General features: G+C 42.7%; 1 protein-coding gene across 9 annotated transcripts in view; it reads right to left on the bottom strand.

The window, feature by feature from the left end:
- The window catches only part of ZZZ3 (zinc finger ZZ-type containing 3), a 120749-nt gene that overhangs the window by 97858 nt on the left and 3922 nt on the right, over window positions 1-18969 (bottom strand). For 2 of the 9 annotated variants that reach the window (XM_075936294.2, XM_075936295.2), the window contains exon 2: window positions 1668-1759. The exons of the other annotated variants lie outside the window; for them this stretch is intronic. The gene's annotated coding sequence lies outside the window, so the exon portion shown is untranslated. The remainder of the gene's footprint in view (window positions 1-1667; window positions 1760-18969) is intronic. 9 annotated transcript variants of the gene reach the window in all.

Consider the following 18969-nt stretch of genomic DNA (forward strand, 5'->3'; position numbering starts at 1 on the left):
AGCTCCTTCCATTTTTGCTCAGCAATGCTTGGCAACAAACTAGGAACAAGCCAATGGAAGTGTGGAGCCAGAGCTTGGAATGGGGACAGTCTGTGGAGCTGGACCTGCTGTAGGCCACTTCCAGGGTGCAGTGCAGCCCACAGTGCCAGGACAGGCAGGGACCTTGCCTTACCATCCCACTGCATCACTGACCAGGAGCCACTGGCAGTAATCCTGTGCCTCAACAATCCCCTGTCCCCAGAAACCACTTATCCCCAGCCCTATCACATAGAAAAAAATCAGTTGGGGACCACACAAGTGAGAAGTCACATGGTGAGGGGACGGGAAGAGAGGACTGAGATTCAAGGCCTCAGGCCAGATTTACACTTCAAGGATTCCAGGGTTAGTGGATTTTGTGGGCCCTCCTAAGCTCTGGAGCAAAGCTAAAAATGAGGGGATACGTGTACGGGACAGGGCTGCCAGTGAGTGGGATAGGGGTGCAAGATCTGTGCAGGAGGTAGGGTGCCTGAGTGGGTAAGGATGTGAAGTCTGAGTGGGAGATAGGGTGCAGGAGCAGGCAGGGAGTAGGGCGTCTGGGCTGGGGGGAGGATTCAGGAGCAAGGGATGGGGAAGGAGCAGTCTGGGGGCAGATGTCTGGCCGGGGGAAGGGGCAGAAGCAGGTGGGAGGTAGGGTGTCTGGCCAGAGCAGAGGGCAGGAGCATGCTGGGGTATGGGCTCTCAGCAGGGGGAGTGAGTGAGTAGGCTGGGCGGGTGGGGTTTCAGCAGGGAGGTGAATGAGGGGCTGAGGGACAGGGACACTTACTGTACTTGCTTTCGCACGCAGGCACTGTAGCTTAGGTACCACCTCTTGCTCTTCTCATTTGGCCGGCTTCTGGCCAATTGGAGCAGCGGGAAAAGCCTCCAGCAAGCTCATCCCTGCACTACTGTGTCCAGCCAGAGGAGGGGGAAGGAAAGGGGAAGCATGAGTGCTTCCTCGCTAACTATATATGGCATGGAGCTTTGAGGCGCTCTCCCCCCTTGCAGGAAGCTGGTGTTCTAATCTTGCAGGGGACCACGAGGCTGGAACACCAGTGTGGGCTCCCTGCTATGGGAGCAGAAAGAAGAGGCTGAGCTGGAGCAGCGAAAGAGCCATAAGTTGTTGACCCCTTCCTTAGGACATCAGGAAGTGTATGAAAAGGCCATCATGGAGCGTGACTATACAAAGTAACCTATCTCCAACATCAAATTTAAGAAAGTAGGACAGAGCTCTCGTATTGTTGTTTGGAATAACCCTTAGCATCATAACTTTCCTTATGGGATGATACTGTTCAGTCCCTAGGCATCATGCTTTTTAGGGGTGTGAGGCTGCTGGTCCTGGATTCAGACTAGGGATGTTAAGATCTGGCTAACTGAGAAGTTGATAAAAAATGTATCAACTACTTGATTAGTCAATAAGGGAAGGCAGCTCAGTTCAGTCCTGGCTCACACTGGATCGAGGACCTACCCCTGCTGCAGCTCTGTATTTTAAATGTAGTAAGAGCTAGGTGTAGGTACTGGACCCAACACGAGCCTGGCTGCCCGCCCGCCCAGCTCTTAGTACATTTAAACTTCAAATGCTCCCATCGGCTTCTGTTATTCCTTGCACAAGCAGGAGAACTGGCCACTGGTGGGGGTTTAATTAGACTCACTAAATCCAAGTCCAGAAGATCAATCACAGCAGCATCAGTCTTCAATTTAGTCAAGACGTGGCCTCAGACTTGATGTACGCCTCTTTAGAAGGCTAGGATACAAAACAGAATTCAAGATCATGTCCACTGCTGAAGTAGAAAAGGCACAGGCTTTTTTTGGCACACAGAAACAGCACCATTTAAATCAGTTAAAAGAGTGACTATCATTGATTTAATTTAATTTAGTAAATAATTGAAGTACCTACTCAAATCAATTTAAAAATGCTCACATGGAAAATTGCACCAATTTAACTAAATTGGTTTAGAAACTGATTTCGTTCAACTGGTGACTCTTCTGTGATTAGACTGGGCTGTACACTTGCTCATTGGTCTCCCACACACACAGTACTAGGAATATAAAATCCTGTATAATTAGTTAACTGGTTAAACATTATGTTTAGCCAGTTAACCAATTCAATGGGGGTGAGCTGGAGCAATGGGCCCTGTGGGGCTGGAGCAGCCCCCTCTGGTTAACCGCAATCAGTAAACATCACCATTCACATTCCTACAAGGTACTAATGCAAAAGGAACAATGCATGAAGTTGGCAGATTTGGCCAGAATGATCCAAACTGAGTTAAAAAAGCTATGCCCTACTATATATATTCATTCATTCATTCATTCATTCATTCATTTATTTAAGAAATGAGTGTCTGTTTATTTGTGAATCTGTTCAAGAACTCTGCCTAAATTTTAAGAGCTAGAACTACCCAATTTGGTATGCAGCTCCCTCTTACCCTAACTTAAAACAAAGTGAGGGTTTGGTTGTGCCAGAACAATGCGATATGCCTGAAATTCTATTGTTTCTGATCAAATGGAAAGGGATGGGCCTAGTAGAAGGGAGTTATACTGTGGAATGACCACAGGCAGGCAAGTGCCCAGCAGGAAGCCAATAGCCAGGAGTAGCTGATATCTTGGCCTGCTCCAGGGAGCAGCTACTGGCCCTTGCTGGCCCCAGGGAGTGAGAGGGGTCAGCCTGCATGGCCCTCTCCCCATTGGGCCCAGGATGAAGCCAATTGCCAGGGTGTGCGGTAGGGATGTAATAGTGTAGTCGAATAACCGATTAACTGATAAGCAAAAGCTTATAGGTTAATGCTATACACTACACACATTTCCCTCTCCCCGCCCCCCATGCCAGTTCATTTTTTTAGCAGGCTGGCCAGCAGCCCAGATCACACTGGGTCCGTGAGCTCAGACACCTCCCCCCCTTCCAGGGGATGCTGCCACTTCATGCTGCTGCCTCTTTATTAGAGGCAGCAGCACATGGTGACAAGTAGCCAGTCCCTGAGGGGAGCTGTTTTTTAAACTGGCTCCCCTCGTGGATCAGCTCCCACCTGGACCCCATGCTGCTGCCCTTGATATAGAGGTAGCAGTGTGGAGTGGCAGGGGGCTCCTCAGGAGTGAGGCCGGAGAATGGCCATATCCCCGGGGACTACAGAATAGTCAACTAACCAATAAGAAATTCATTAGGTTACTTGACTATTCAATTAACCAATATTTAACATCCTTAGTGTGTGGCCCTCCCCTTGCCCATCCCCAGGTCTGCCCCAGAGTGAAGCTGGAAGGTGAAGTATACCCTCTTCCACTCTGACCTAGGGTGAAGCCAGCATCCTGAACATGTGGCCCCCACACCCGCCCTGGGTTGGACCACTATTATAACTTTAAACTCATGAGAACTAAAAGCAGTGTAGTTTCCCTTGAGTTTAGGGCAGCAAATTCAAAAGAGAAAAAAAAAGGTATAAACGTTTTTTTAGCAATTTATTTATATTGTTCATACTTTTAATATATACCTATTAAAACAAGTAGATCTTCTCTTTACAACATACACTGAAAATCACATGGAAAAACTATTACCAAGGTATTATCAAGAATGCAATGCGGATGATAGAGCAAGAAGCAAAAGACGGGCTAAAATAGAGAATTTAGCAATTTGATTTGCAAGCACCTTATGATTACACACAGAAAAAATAATTATGAAGTTAAGTAAATGTGTTACAATGAGATGGGTAAAAATATTTTGGATATTAGATCAACTGCTCTTAAAAAGTACAAGATTCCTGAACCAACTAGTTATCTTTTAACATAGTAAGAATTTTGCAATTCAGATTAACTCAGATTTCAAAATATAATGGCACTGTAATAGGATGGTGTGTTCCTTTAAGCCCCATCCCCAACCAGCCTTGTTCAATGATAAGATCCAGCTTGGAAAGAGTCAGGTCTTATCTATAAAGGGCTGAGAGTGCTCAGTTGAAGGGCAGCTGTGGGCAACAAGGACATCTTTTGTGTCTGTCCCTGGAGCAGGGAGGAGAGAGACAAGAAAACCCTAAACCCTGCAGAAAGCCCTAAATCAGGGACAGAGTCTGGTTTACACATACAACTTATGTTGAACTATTCTAGTATTTGAACAAACTTTGGGCCTGGTATTAAGGGAAACAGGTCCGCATCCATTAACACAGTTGAGAATATGGGCACATGACTGGCCTCTGAAATTGTGGGACATTCTTTACCCAACGTGCAGTCAACCGGTGGAACTCCTTGCCAGAGGATGTCACAAAGCCCAAGACTATAGCAGGGTCAAAAAAAAAAAACCCCCACAATCCACACTATGTAAGTTCAGAGAATAGGTCCATCAATGGCTATTAGCCAGGATGCGCAGAGATAGTATCCCTGGTTTCTGTTTGTCAGAAGCTGGGAATGGGCGACACAGGATGGATCACTTGATAATTACCTGTTTTATTCATTCTCTCTAGGGCACCTGGCATTGGCACTGTCAGAAGACACTGGCCCAGATTGGTCTGTCCCAGAACGGCTGTCCCAATGACATGTATTAAAGGGGTGACTTTTTGAAAACCAGGGCACTGAGTGATGATCCTGAGAAACAGGAGATCCTCTGAATGAACAGTATAAAGAATCAAATGGGGAAAAACAGAGCATGCTAATGGAACAGAGAACACCCAGGTAATCTGAAGAGAGGCAGATTAGGAGAGAGATTCTATTCCAAGCAAGGGACAGACAGGGAGAGAGAGAGGACCCAAAGACCAGCACATCTATAGAGATGATTCACCAGGCTGACAGAGCAGTGGTGCAGTAGCCCTACAGAAGACTGCTGCATAAATAAATGGGAGGTTGCTGGAAATGAGGAAAATAATGAGAATATGTGGAGATCTTTGCTTAATCTAACAGCCCTCGTGCTTGCAGCAGAGGCTGGCTACAAACACCAAGGAGTAGAAGTACAAACCTGAGATAAAGAAGCATATGGTGAGAATGTAGCTAAAGCAAGGAAACAATAGGTTATTCTTAATAAGAAGTCTGTAGCCATTAAACTCAATTCTGATAATAAAAATTAAAGGATGCAACTTCTTCTCTACAACCACAGAACTACTTCAAGAGTTCTGATAATGAAAAATTAAAGGGATATGTTAAAACAACATCTATGTTCTAAAATTAAAGACTCTCAACAGTTATCAAACACTGGAATTTAGGTTGCCTGTGCTTTTTAACTCCTTGTGTACATGCATGATCTTCAGTTACATGATCAAATAACATTTTTTCATTTTTTTTAAATTACAGGGGGGTATTCAGCTCATTTGAAGTTTCAGAAGCAGAACCAAACCTCCCAGTCACCTGCAAGAAAAATCATGATTCAGTCCCTGAAGACCAGTTTAAAATAAGCTTTTGTGGTCAAAGTTTATCTGTTGCCAATGAACCAATACAGAATCCATATAAAGATAGATAGATATTACAATTATGTACTGCACAACTTATAAAAAAAAATCAACATTTGCTAACAATCAAAAAATCAAAATGGGACCCACATCGTAATGGAAAAAATCCAAGAATGGGCCAGTTCTGTGGAACTTATTCACTCAAAGACATTTTCAGAAATGAACAAATAAATTGTATTTTCTCTCTTACCAGAAGTCCACAAATCTAATTCAGCAGAATTTGGAGAGAGACTGAAAAAATAGTATTGTAGACACAGTACTAGAAACACCAATATTAAGGTTATCCAGCACTTTTCCATTATGATACAAATATTTATAAACTTTTAAATATCAGTTTGGAAGACTAAAACTTTGAAATAAATTTTTATTGTCCTACTCTTTTCTTTGCACTCATAATATTTTTCTACTGCTGAATATTGGTAGACTATTTCCAAACTAAATTCGAATACTGCTCTAAAACTCACCATATTAATACATAATCTCTGACATGTATTAACATTCTTTAGCAATTATGAATCTTTGTATCCTCTATCAAACATTAAGCTTCCAACAAAATGACAGTTTTAAAGTCAGTAAGTGATACACTGACTAAACTTTAGGAAAGGAAGAATTTAAGAGAAATAATTCTCAATTTTAGATATTCAGTACCTATGTTTATGGTGGCACAAAGGAAGTAACATCCGAATATTTGGACCATCCTTCTCTAATTAAAGTCACTGGAAAAACTGAGGATAAAGTTCAAAGGACCATATTCAAAACCCACTGAAGTGAATAAAAGACTCCCAATACAGTGAATTCAAAAGGAAAATTAAAAAAGGAAGCTTTAACCTAAACCATTTATTTCAATTAAAATTATTTATGCATATAAAAATAAGAGTTTCCTGAAATATTAATAGACAATCTGTAAAGAAAAACCAGATACAGGCTGAACAAATGATTTTCACATTCTGTGTCACAAATCAGACCTTTACTCTATCTTCCATCATGCTATCCATATTAGGGAGGTAAAATGCCAGTTAAATCAGTTCACTGGTTTAATGTTAGGTTGCCCTAATATTTAACTGTTTACTGACTAAAGCAGGATCCAGGCTGGGAACCGCTCCAGCACAGCTGGAACAGCCCCCAGAACATGCGACTCCCACCTCTAGTGCTGTATGAGGGTTCTCTGCTGCCTCCCAATTCCACAGGGGCTTGAGCTGCTGTCAGTTCCCACTGGAGTAGTCCCTGCCTGCGGCAAGCCTCCTCACTCTATCTGATGTGCTGATGAGGCGCCTACTAGTACACTTGTGATTGCACTCTCTCTTCCAGGTTAACCTTGACTCTTGGGATATTGTTCTTTGGCCCTTATGTTACCTATTGTAAGAGTTCAGAAGTGACAGCATACCTAGGTAATCTGTTCTATCAGAGAGAACATAATGTCCAGGAGTTATAGACAATCACAAGACTATTTTCTTTTGCTTGCAACATGATCTTGGCAATATGCTCCTTTAATACATGGACCATCTCCAACAAATATAAGACTGTCCAGTGGTATACCTGATGTTCTCTCAGCATCAAGGGATTCTTTTCACAATAGCTTACAAAACCCACATTCTTCAATAGGAACACCTTTAATTTCACGGAACCTCCTCAGAAGGATTTAATCTCCCATGATTCATCTCACACATGACTGCCATTATGCAGTCTCATCAGACAGTGAGGCTATACTGCATCATGGGAGATGTGGTCCAACAAAAGGGAGCTCAACAGGCAGAAGAGAATGGGCAAAGTAGTACTCCCATAATCATCATGATAGCATTTCATTATTTTCTATTTTCTGCAGAAAAATCAAAATGCCTCCAACTATATTTATGAATATGTTTTAGGAAATATTATCACTTCGCTGTTTTCCTTTGACAATATCTTTGTATCGTTTCCAGTAGTTTACAAAGTTATTAAGCTTTTCATTCCTTCAAATATATTTAGGCCACATGAAAGTCTTGGCACTTAAAAGTAAGAGGAACTCAAATGTTCCTCTTCCTAAAATGTACTGGATAAGATTAGGAAATCTGAACTACTGATATACATTGTATAGTTCATACTTAGTCAAATAAAGACTTGTAAGCAAGCAAGCATGCAGGAAAATTCTAAATACAGAAAAATAGCGTGTAGGTTGTAGACAGAGGTAATAATCAACATGTTCTGTGGGATGGGATTTAATTAGCATTTTACAGAGTTGTAGCTTCTGAGCAATACTTCAATCAAAAAGTTACAAACAAGACTATTAACTTTCAAATAATGAATGATGACAAAAGAGAGGCCCACATTCACATTCCCTAAAAGGAATTATTTAGCATCCTTTCTGACAAATTTATTGCTATGGTGTCACAAAAAAAAAAAAAAAAAAAAAACAGAGAATTTGCACACTGATGATAGCCATCAAGACAATTCTGCCAATAATCATTTAAGTTCATGAGCACTAAAAGGACCAGAAAGAATCACATGAAAGTGAGAATGACACAATTGTTTTTAATGCTGTTTCACAGATAGGTAGTCTTCAAAGATACTTTTATATAAACAAAATTGAAATTATTGTTTTCTATTTTATTTCGAATGTGAACTAGGGATGTTAAAATTCATTTATTTTTGTAAATATGTAACCGCTGAAATTTTCAGCAGTTACATGTTTACATACGGGGGGGGCACTAGACAGAAGCGGATGCTGGTGAGGAGCTGACTTTTAAGCTGGCTCCCTCCTACACACCTCTCCCCCCCACCCAGGATTCTGCCTCTGTAGCTACGGCAGCAGAGCAGACGGCAGGCAGCTCCATGGGAACTGGTATGCACAGGGATCCAGTTTGAAAGCTGCACATACCGGCTCCCGCCTACCCTCCCCACCAAATTGCTGCTGCCTCCTTGCCCGTTCCCACCTGTTATGCTGCCTGCTGCCTTGGTATCATCACCAGCCATAGCCAGCAGGGTCTGCTCCAGCCCAACCCACTCTAGCCTGGCCCCAGTTCACCGTGGCTAATCAGGGCTGCTCTGGCCCTACAGGCTAGAGGCTACCGGGCTTGGCTGTCAGGGGAGGGGGGCAGGAGACTGCTCTCATCGGCCAAGCCCTTCAGTTAAACAGCAACCCAGTAAGCATGTTGGTAAAACTAATGCTTACTGGGTAGCTGTTTAACCTTTTACATTCCTACCTTATAATCACTTTCAAAACTTATGTCACCTCTCAGTCTTCTCTTTTCCAGACTAAACCACCAATTCTTTCAATATTCTCTCATAGGTCCTATCTTTTAGCCCTTAAATCATTTTTGTTGCTCTTCTTCGGACTTTCCCCAATTTGCCCAAATCTTTTCTGTGATGTCCAGGAGTAGATATAAACACTCCAGCTGAGACCTCATCAGCACAGAGCAGAGTGGAAGAATTACTTCTCGTATCTTTCTTACTACAATCATGCTAACACCTCAAATCATTTCCTTCAGTTTGTCCAGAGCATTCTGAGTTAGAAACCTATCCTCCAAAACACTTGCAACCCCTCCCAGCTTGTTATATTTAAACTTTATAAATGTAGTCTCTCTGTCAATATCTAAATCACTGATGAAGATTTTGAATAGAAGTGGACTCAGAGCTGTTCTCTGCAGGACTCCATTCATGAGCTGTGAACCACTGACAACTATCCTTCTGGGAATGGTTTCCAAACAATTATGCACCTACCTTCAAGTAGCTCCATCCAGATTTTATTTCACTAGTTTATGAGCAGAATGCAAATCTGATATCTTCAGATTTTGTAAGTATTTATTTAAAAAAAAAAAAACTTTTCAGCCACTCCAACTATATCATTGCAGCACAATTAATTACCACACAGAATATGCTAGTCCAGAACCCTAGCTCATCTCAGGCAAGAAGAATTGGGTATACCAAAAGAAAGATATCTTATATATAAGGTACATACCAAGTAGCTTTAAACAACACCTGTGTGGCTTCACACCACAGACATGATTCACAGGTAGGCAGATCCAGGAAAAATATCAAGAACACCAGGCCTTCATTGATCTGACCAAAGCCTCTGATGGTCAACCATGAGGCTTTATGGAAATCATGTCAAAATTTGGCTGCCAAGCAAATGTATCACCAATGCAAGACTCCTCCACAACTGGATGACTGCATTCATCCTGTGCGGTGGCTCTACCTCTCGGTACTTTGTCATCCGAAATGGCATAAAACAAGGCTGTGTACTAGCACTCACCATTCTCTCAGCAGCTATTAAAACATTTACTCAAGACCTTCTATAAGCAGGTATTGGCATCCAATATCAGACTGACAGCAGCATCTTCAACCTTCCTCATCTCCACGCCAAAAGTAAAATAATATCATCAATAATCAAACCTCAATATGCAGATAATTGAGCTATAGTTGTACACTCAAAGGAGGATCTACAAAACAGTCCTTAATTGCATCTCTGAAGTTTGGTGACTGAGGAGTCTGAACCTTGCAAAGGACCAGGAAAAATAAAGCCTGTGCAAGAATCCTCTGCAACCGCCAGAGACTGCCGTTGATGAACTGTTACTTATTTATGTAGCTTCCACCATAACAGTATCTGAGTATATCACAATATTTAATGTAGTTGTGCTAACACTCCCCTGTGAGTTTGGGAAGTATTACAATCCCCTTTTGACAGATGGAGAACTGAGGTACTGAGAGATTAAGTGATATAGGTATAGTCACATGGGAATTCTGTAATTGATTCAAGAACTGAGCCTAGATCTGCCACGGCCCCAGTTAGGATTTTAGGCAGTAGAATGTCCTTCTTTTCATTTCCTAACACATCTGGAACTTTTAAGTATAACTTTAACTCGGCACTTCCTGGACTTGGAACATCTGTTATTAGGATCATTACAAAATATTTCTGTAACTATTTTTAAACCTTAAATTACTGATATGGACTCTTAGCATTAATTTAATTTACTTTTAAACAACAAAATAAGCCTTGGAAACTTTAAAAGGTATATTTCTTAATGTTACTAAAACATATGTTTGAGTCTATTTATTCACCCATTTGCTTCTTGATAGAAAAATGGAGTTTTTCCGTAGGAGCTTATAACTTTTATAGAAAAGTACAGGTTGGACCTCCCTGGTTTGGCACCTGACCGGTCCTGGATGAGGGAATTTGCCAGATAACAGGAGATCCTCTGACACCTGCTCTTCAGCCCACTGTCCCTCCCCACTGCTGGTTCCGTCAGTCCAGCCAGGCTGCCTGCCGGACAGCCCCAACTCCGCTACCTGCCAGGTGGCACATGGCCCCAGCTGTGCTGATTCTGTTTGGCTGCTGCGGCCCAGCCCGACTTCCCCCCACAGGCTGCTGCAGCTGCAGCCCCGGCCCTGCTGCCAGGTAGCAGGCAGCCCCAATCACGCTTCCACCACCATCCAGGATATTACAGCCCTGGTGCTGCCTGAGCTGACACAGCCCAGCCAGGCTTCCTCTCCTGGGCTATGGTCCCGGCCCTGCTGCCAGGCAGTAGGCAGCCCTGATAGCACTCCACCACCACCTGAGCTGCCTCAGCACTACCGCTGCCCTGGCTGCTGAGGCCCTATCACCACCAGACTAGAGAGGCTCTCAGTGGATGGCCCTCCTGCTCCGCAGAGGGTTCTCTCATCCAGGATCATCCATGGTTATGCCGGACCACAAATGTTGCTGGACGAGAGAATCCCGGTTAAAGGAGGTGAAACCTGTAGTAGAATATAGAAAATTAATGTATATAATGAACAGATGTGTAAAGTACAGGAAACCCCTGACCAAGAACATCACAAAAAATTCTTCCTCAGCTACTGAGGAGAGTCAAAAAGCACAAATTTAAAATAAAAAAGATTTTCAACATTAAATAATAGAAAAACAGGAAGCAAACCACAGTTCTCTTGTTGTTTTGTTAAAAACATTACTTGAAGTTAAATCAGACTTAGTAGCAAAAAAAACATTAACAGCTGGTCATATCAGAGGAGTTCTTCTGTAAGCACACTAAAATAACTATTCACTCCTTTGAAAAAATACTTGGAATTACACAGAAAAGAACTCTGCTCACAATCGCAGAATGCTATTAAATTTATTTCCATTTTTCTCCCATTAAACTGGAAAAAGGAGGGAGAGTGGGAGCAAAACAAGATGCATTTTTCAGTATATTTTGGGATTTCTCTATACACACATTTGTGAGCACAGACTAAAAGTACCCTTGTTATATCAATATATTTAAAAAAGATTCAACTGAAGAAAGAAGCAGTAGTCTGCATTTACTCCTCTGAGGAAAAAAAAATTCTGGATACTACTATGCTTTTACAAAGAGGCAACAGCAACATCCTGTCACTTTCTGTCAAATCTAAATTTACAGATTATATCCATAGATGATGCCCAGTCATTTTGCCATTCACAGTATAAATTTACTTATATTGACCAGACAATCTTCAAACATTAAATGCAAGTCAGTAATTCAGGAACTTCTCTTAACATTTTGATACATGTCAAATTACAGATAACCATGATTTGTACTTCGCAATTGTACCCTTAAGGTATGGAAATGTAACTTATTTTAAAATATCCATTTATAGATGTCAGAAAATCCACTCTTTTTAAGAGCCATAAATGCACATCACAAAATATTTAATTTCCTGTGCACTAAACACGTTTTGGTGATTATCGAGTCTAATTACTGAAACAATTCTGAATACATATATTTCAGTGTTCAGTATAGTAATGAACTAATGAGGTATTCTTGGAAGGCAATACTTAAGAATTCACAAATACATTTATGATAAAAACTATATGCATTATGCACGCTTCCAATGCTTTTCAATTACTTATTACTACTTATATTTGATTCACTGTTTCTTTGCTCTATTTTACAAAACTTAGTGTGTGAAATACAGTGCTCTTCTTTTTTCAAGTGATATGAAAAATAGCCTCTAAGAATTTAGAGCAGTGGTCCCTGCCATGGCGCCCGCCAGGGCATTTGTGCGTGCCCACCGACAACCTGGGCCAGCCCCGGTGCTGGCCCCAGGCGCGCGACACGCACCGGCGCCAGGTGCGCGGCGCTCGAGCGGCCCCATCCCTGGGGCACATGCAGGCGCTCAGCGCTCGAGCGGCGCCGGTGCCAGCCCTAGGCGTGCGGTGCTCGAGCGGCGGCGCCGGCCCTGGGCCCACGGCACAAGGCGCTTGGACGGCCCCGGCCCTGGGGCACATGCCGGCGCCGGGTGCAAGGGCATCCCCGTCCCCTGGCGTGCCCCCCGGGCGCCCGGCGCGTGAGTGGCCCCGCCCTCCGGGCGCCCAGGAGCCTCTAAAGGTTGGGGACCACTGATTTAGAGCAACTCCAAGGAGCAAAATAAGAAATCAAACTAGCAAGAAATGTATTTTGTTTTCAGGGGCCTCAGACTATCAGCCGTATTGTTAACCAAAGCAAACCATAGCAGGTTTTTTTTTTTTTAAATGACCACAAGGCATGTTATCTTAGCTTTTTAAAATTTAAATCTTTATATGAAACTTTCTGGAAAAAAATAATCATGGAATTTGTTAATCCACCTGATCAAACTGAGCTAAGAAAGTATGTGTGCACCACAGACACATTACTATATCCATATCCCATGCTGTTCCTGACCATACAGTAGTCGCAACATAATTATCCCTAGATGTGAAAAGACTGCTGACCATTTAATACAATACATTCTTCTCAATGTTTCTAGGGATGGGCAGACCTAGAATTTTTATGGAGTTATATGGTGGGAAAAGACAGAAAACCAATGGAGGCACATGTTTAAACATCTGACCATCACACAGGAAGTCAATTTTAAACAATCTTTACTAAGATGAGAATGAGAAGAACTCTGCAAATCCTCAGATATTCATTCACTTTATATCCGTGGCTATCTGCATCCACAAATGTGGATGGAGATACAAAATTTTGTATCTGTGCAAGACTAAGAATGAGCTTCCCACTCAACAATACTTTTTATATTAAGACCATCCTCAACTTAAACCTTTTCAGCATGCCTGGAGTATAGTATAATGCCAAACTTTGCCCACAGTACATACTTGATGGGTCTGTAACACGCTTTGCAACTGATTTTATATCCCATGACTGAGAAAACAACTCTTAAATCCTATGCACCTCAGAGTACCTTCCTTTAGGAAATGGGTATGCATCTGCCTTGGATTATACTTGTTTTACGTGTTTCTTTCTGCTGACAATCTTTTTGAAAAATAGTCTTAATAGGTGTGCAATAAGTACCCTACTTATTTGCATCTGTGTCTCAGTACAGTAGAGTCCCTATCATCCGACCTAAACGGGACTGACACATGGTCGGATTACCAAATATGTCGGATGATACGGACTCTACTGTAGAGAGCAATGGAACAGCTGATGCCGCTCCTGCCAAGAGGAAGTGTCCCCGGCAGAGCAGCATCAGCTGTTCTGTTGCTCTCTAAGAGAAGCTGCTGCTGCTACCGGGACGCTTCCAGGCAGGAGCAGCATCAGCTGTTCCGTTGCTCTCTAGGAGAAGCTGCTGCCACTCCTGCCGGGGCCACTTCGCCCCTGGCAGGAGCGGCAGCAGCTGCTCTTAGAGAGCGACGGGGCAGCAAGCAGGGCCGTTCTCCCAGCCCGCACTGTATCCGACTTTGTCCCCGGGAGCTGCAGGGTTGGATAAAGCAGAGTGTCGGATTACCGGGTGTCAGTTAATCTGGACTCCACTGTACAACCATTTTCATTATAGCTTTTGAAATGATATTTCTATTTAATCACTGAAGAAATAAATCTACACTCAATGGCTGACTTTGGTGAATCTAATATGCAGAATTCAAGGATACAAATAGTTTCTGCCAGGGGTGGGCAACCTAAGGTTTAGGGGTAAGATGTGGCCCCCAACTTGCCTGGATCCAGCCTCTGAGGCTTGGGGCTCCCCAACCCCCCAGAACTGGGGATCCAGTGGCACTCCAATCTCCCCACCTCCCTCCCACAGGGCTAGAGCACACAAAATCTTCTAGCCTGGGCTCCCCTTAGGCTCTAGTGTGCGAGAGGAATGTGGGGAGGAGTCATTTTTTCCTTGTCAACAATGAGGGTTTGTTTTTTTCTTTTGCTTCTCACTTGAGTGTTGCCTCTGACTAATTTTTCTGTGGGCCAGCAGCCCCCAACCCAAAAAAACGTTCCCCGCCTCTGGTTTATGCCATTTCTGTATTCCTGCTGCATATTTTGACATTTAGTGTTCCAACAGTTTTATTTTCAAATTAAGCAGAATTGAAAAGAACCTTAACAGAAGTTCACAAACACTGCAGAACCTTTGTCTAGTAACATTCCAAAAGTTGGGGGTCAGCAAAAGTTAGTACCTCAAATAGCAACATATTTACGACAGAATTTAAAAAAGAAACGAACTGCCTCACAGCCTTCTGCCACAACCTCCAGACAGATTAAAGTGTGGTAGTGCGGGATTTAGGGATGTTAAATTTAGTTTAATCAACTAATCGACTAGTCGATGGATTTTCCAGGGTTAGCTCCCGGCCCAGGAGTTAATCCATTTAAAAGACAGAGCCACAATGGGGTTAAGAGCCTATAGGCTCTTAATACATTTAAAAAGCAGAGATATATCTGGGACTAGGTGCCTCCTGCAGAGACAGTGGCACGCGGAGCGGCCGCGCTGGACCAACCCAGCAGCACCCGAGCTGCTCTACCCCAGGCGTCCCCAAGTTAGCCGCTGCTGAAACTGACCAGCGGCTGACTACAGGAAGCCTGAGGCAGAGTTGCTCTGCCCCAGGCTTCCTGGAATCAGCTGTTGATCAGTTTCAGCAGCAGCTGACTTGGGGATGCCTGGGGTTCATAAGTTGAATCTGTATGTAAGTCAGAACTGGTGTCTGGATTCAGCGGCTGAATCTGGATGCCAATTCTGACTTACATACAGATTCAACTTAAGAACAAACCTACAGTCCCTATCTTGTACGTAACCCGGGGACTGCCTGTACTGACCAAGTGACTGCAATCAACAATATCATCATATATCAGAGCAATCTGGAGCCTACAGCAGAATAATCAATGAATGACTATCTAATAAATAGTGGCAGGACCCCAAAAAACTCAAATACTTGGATGCAGATGCAGTAGAACAATTATACTTTCAAAGGGCTAGCTTGTGAAGTATCGCTTAACTTAATAATGCCTAGAGTTGCTCTTACATTCATCAAGCCCTACTATACATTAAAAGTGTAAAGGAAAAACAACTCTGACTAATGTATGAGAGAAAAAAAATTCACCTCTCTCCCAAGGTAGCATTCTCTACATTAAATAGAAAAATGAATGCTGGAATAATGCCTTTTAACAGGAAAGATAATCTGTGGGTGATTTTGTGTTTATGTTGGTGCTGATCATACATTTCTAATTAAGACTCAATGGTACTATGGGAGCTGCAAATATTGAACTTCTGAATCCTAGCAGTCCAGAGTCCTCTCAATTTCACACCCACAAGTAGGAGTGAATGATCCCACTACTCTTGCCTGAACAGAGCCACTACAAGCAAGGAACCTAAAGACTTTTCTTTTGTTCCTCAAAGTAAGAAATTAGTTAGGGTCTTCAGAAAACCAAAACAGTAAACTAAGAATATGATGAAAAATACAAACCATAGAAAATACACTTGCCAAATGACAAAAGTTGCCTTTTCTGTTTCTCTTCTGGAAGGCAAGACGACCAGATAAAAGGTGGGAAAGTTGCAGACCACAGAGGGATGAACAAATGAGGGCTTCCGATTGGTTTCTTTCCTGCCTGAAATCTACAGAAAGAGGAGCTAGCCACAGATCTGCACTGGCACAAAGTAGAGTTTACACAAAAAATAATTTAAATTTGCCATTTTACCTCTAGCTTTCAGAAACAGGTACAATGAAAAATTGTAAACATAAATAAAACAAAACCAAATAGCCATATGTATATGGCAAGTTAAAAAAAAAGTTAAATTCAGCATGCAACTGATATCAATATCTATAAAAATAACAAGTCCTACAGATTAAAAATAAGTACAGATTCATTCTTGAATATGCATACCCAAAGGTAACTATCTGAAAAACAACTCCCCCCCCCCCCCACACACACAAGTTGGTTCTCATTTTTCTAAATTTTATTTTTTCCTGTTTTCTCTAATATATATTAAAAAAAAGTTTTTCCTGCTTTACAAGACTGACATCATTATACCACTCTGAATCCTGCCTACCTCCTCCCTCTCTCCCTTTCCCCCTCCCAGTTCAAGCCCAATCTCGGCTCCTCCCCTCGCCACTTGGAATTGCTATTTTAAACCAAGCCCCTACTCTCTTCCCTCCATCCCCACTCCTGAGTGCTTTCAATGCCAAGAAACATGGCACAATAGCTAGCAGACCCCCACATTGCAGCCATGACAGTCAAGAAGGGTAGGGCGGGGAGGAAATCGAAGTTGCTTAGGACAGCAGTCTGAGGACAGGCGCTAGGAGCTGGGCTCCCAGCCGGGCAGTGGACGCTTGGGGGCTCCCTCACCTCCAGGCTTTTCGGGAGCCAGAGAGTGGTGTCTGACCACCTGGAGTTTGGCTGACCCCACAGAGACTCAGTCCCTCCCCAGTGGCTGCACGTACGGCTACCAGAGCACCCCAGAGCCACCTGGGGCAGCTGCTGCACCAACCTGTCTGCTCCTTCCTTCCGCTCCCAGGAGGCGGACGGGTGGCCCAGAGCTCTGTAAGTAGGGCTGGGGCAGTGAGCAGCATAGATGGAACCACATGAGAGAGCGGTTAGGACAGCGGCCCCCTGGATTGCTGCTTTCTTCACCTCAGTAGGCAGCAGTCCCCCAAAGCATCGCATGCTGTGTGCCTGCACCTCAATGCACCCCATGCGGGATGGGCAGGCCCCTTTGCATCTCTTTTGTCATCAGGGTTAGAGCTGCGCCTGGCGCGCGCTGCAGCCAGAAGAGTAAGGATTAGGGTTGGGAGGAAGGGAGGGGGAAAGAAAGGGCCTGAACTCGTGGCAGGGAAGGGAGAAGGGAGGCTGGCTCAGGGGGTGGAAGGGAGAGAGCAGGGGCCTGGGTTGGCATGGAAAGGAAGAATAGGGGCCTGGATTGGCATGGCAGGGCAGGGAGAAGGGGCCTGGGTTGGCATGGAAAGGAGGAAGAATAGGGGCCTCAGTTGGCATGACGGGGGAGGGAGAAGGGGCCTGGGTTGGCATGGCCACAGCCCAGCCCTCCCTCGTGGCCAGGGTTGCCTATCCCACACGAAAAGAGGGTTGGCGAGCTTGGTGAGCAGAGGGCACAGCCCCCTAGTATTCAGAAATATTGAAGATTGACTTCAAGGGACATTACAAAATATTGAAAATAGGAAGGAAGGTGGTTTGAAAGACAGTGAACAGGAGAAGGCAATCTCTGTATTAAAGCGTGGCCCAAAATATAAAAAGTTGGACAAGTCCTGACAGAATTGGAACATTCTTAAAACAAAGGAAGAGATGAATTCTTCTACATCATTCAAATTGTTTTAATAAAGGGAAAAAGCTTCCTTTGGTTTTTTTGGAAATCAGGTTGTCATGATCTTTAAAGTCAAATTTATGTTTTTATTTAATACAATAAAGTTTTAATTTAAGGAACACTTAAAATTCCTTTCAATGATATATTTGCAATCATGCATTGGGCTAAAAAGAAATCTCATATCAACAGAAAGGAAACAAATACAAATGTACTACAGGATTTATGTTCTTAGCATGTGAACCAATGTAAAAAAATCATGTAATTTTCTATTATTTTGTTCCTTTATTAATAACTAATTTGCCACAAACTGTAACAAATCAATATAACAACACAGCATTAAGCCAAAACAATTAAGTATAGAATAGGTCAACTACTTTCACTGATCAAATGCAAACAATCCTAACAATCTAATTATGATTAGACAGTAATAGACTGAAGCATAGTTTTTGTCACCAGGCCACGTGTTGTCCTCATCTTTATTTTGATTACAGATGCCAAAATATGCAACTTAAGTTATATTCTGCTATACTTCAAACTTCACCCACAATCCAGGAGCACGTACAAACATGACAATTTGTCCTCAACTGCCCATCAAACATATGGCAATACACTTAAAAACAGTTTTGACTTTGGTACCAGAAAGAGCTTGAATAAAGTTGCACTAAACAGAGATTAGAGTGATTATGGAAAGAAATGATGTAGAAGAACTATTGAGTTCTTAACTGTATAGATTTGTTTAAAATCATATTAGTCTAGAAAGTATATTATACAGTAGAAAGAAAAACCTTCTTATGTCAAGTTTAATCCTATTTTTAATAAATATATTTCAAAATTAATTTTTAAAACTTTCTTAAACAGGATATAAATGTTTTTATGCAAATAAAATATAGTTTGTACAAAATAGCTAGTATATATGGGCTGCTGGGGCCTGCATGTCATAGAATGCTGGATATTTTTTATTTGTACCTATATCTATATGATATTAAAAGTTCTCTTTTATTAAGTCTGCTCTACTGTGAAAGCGACATTTGAAAAGAGAAGCCATGGCTATCGTGTTCTTAAAAGT

Source organism: Pelodiscus sinensis, chromosome 9, assembly GCF_052426305.1.
Source record: "Pelodiscus sinensis isolate ZL-2025 chromosome 9, ASM5242630v1, whole genome shotgun sequence".
In the NCBI taxonomy this organism is placed as follows: Eukaryota; Metazoa; Chordata; order Testudines; family Trionychidae; genus Pelodiscus; species Pelodiscus sinensis.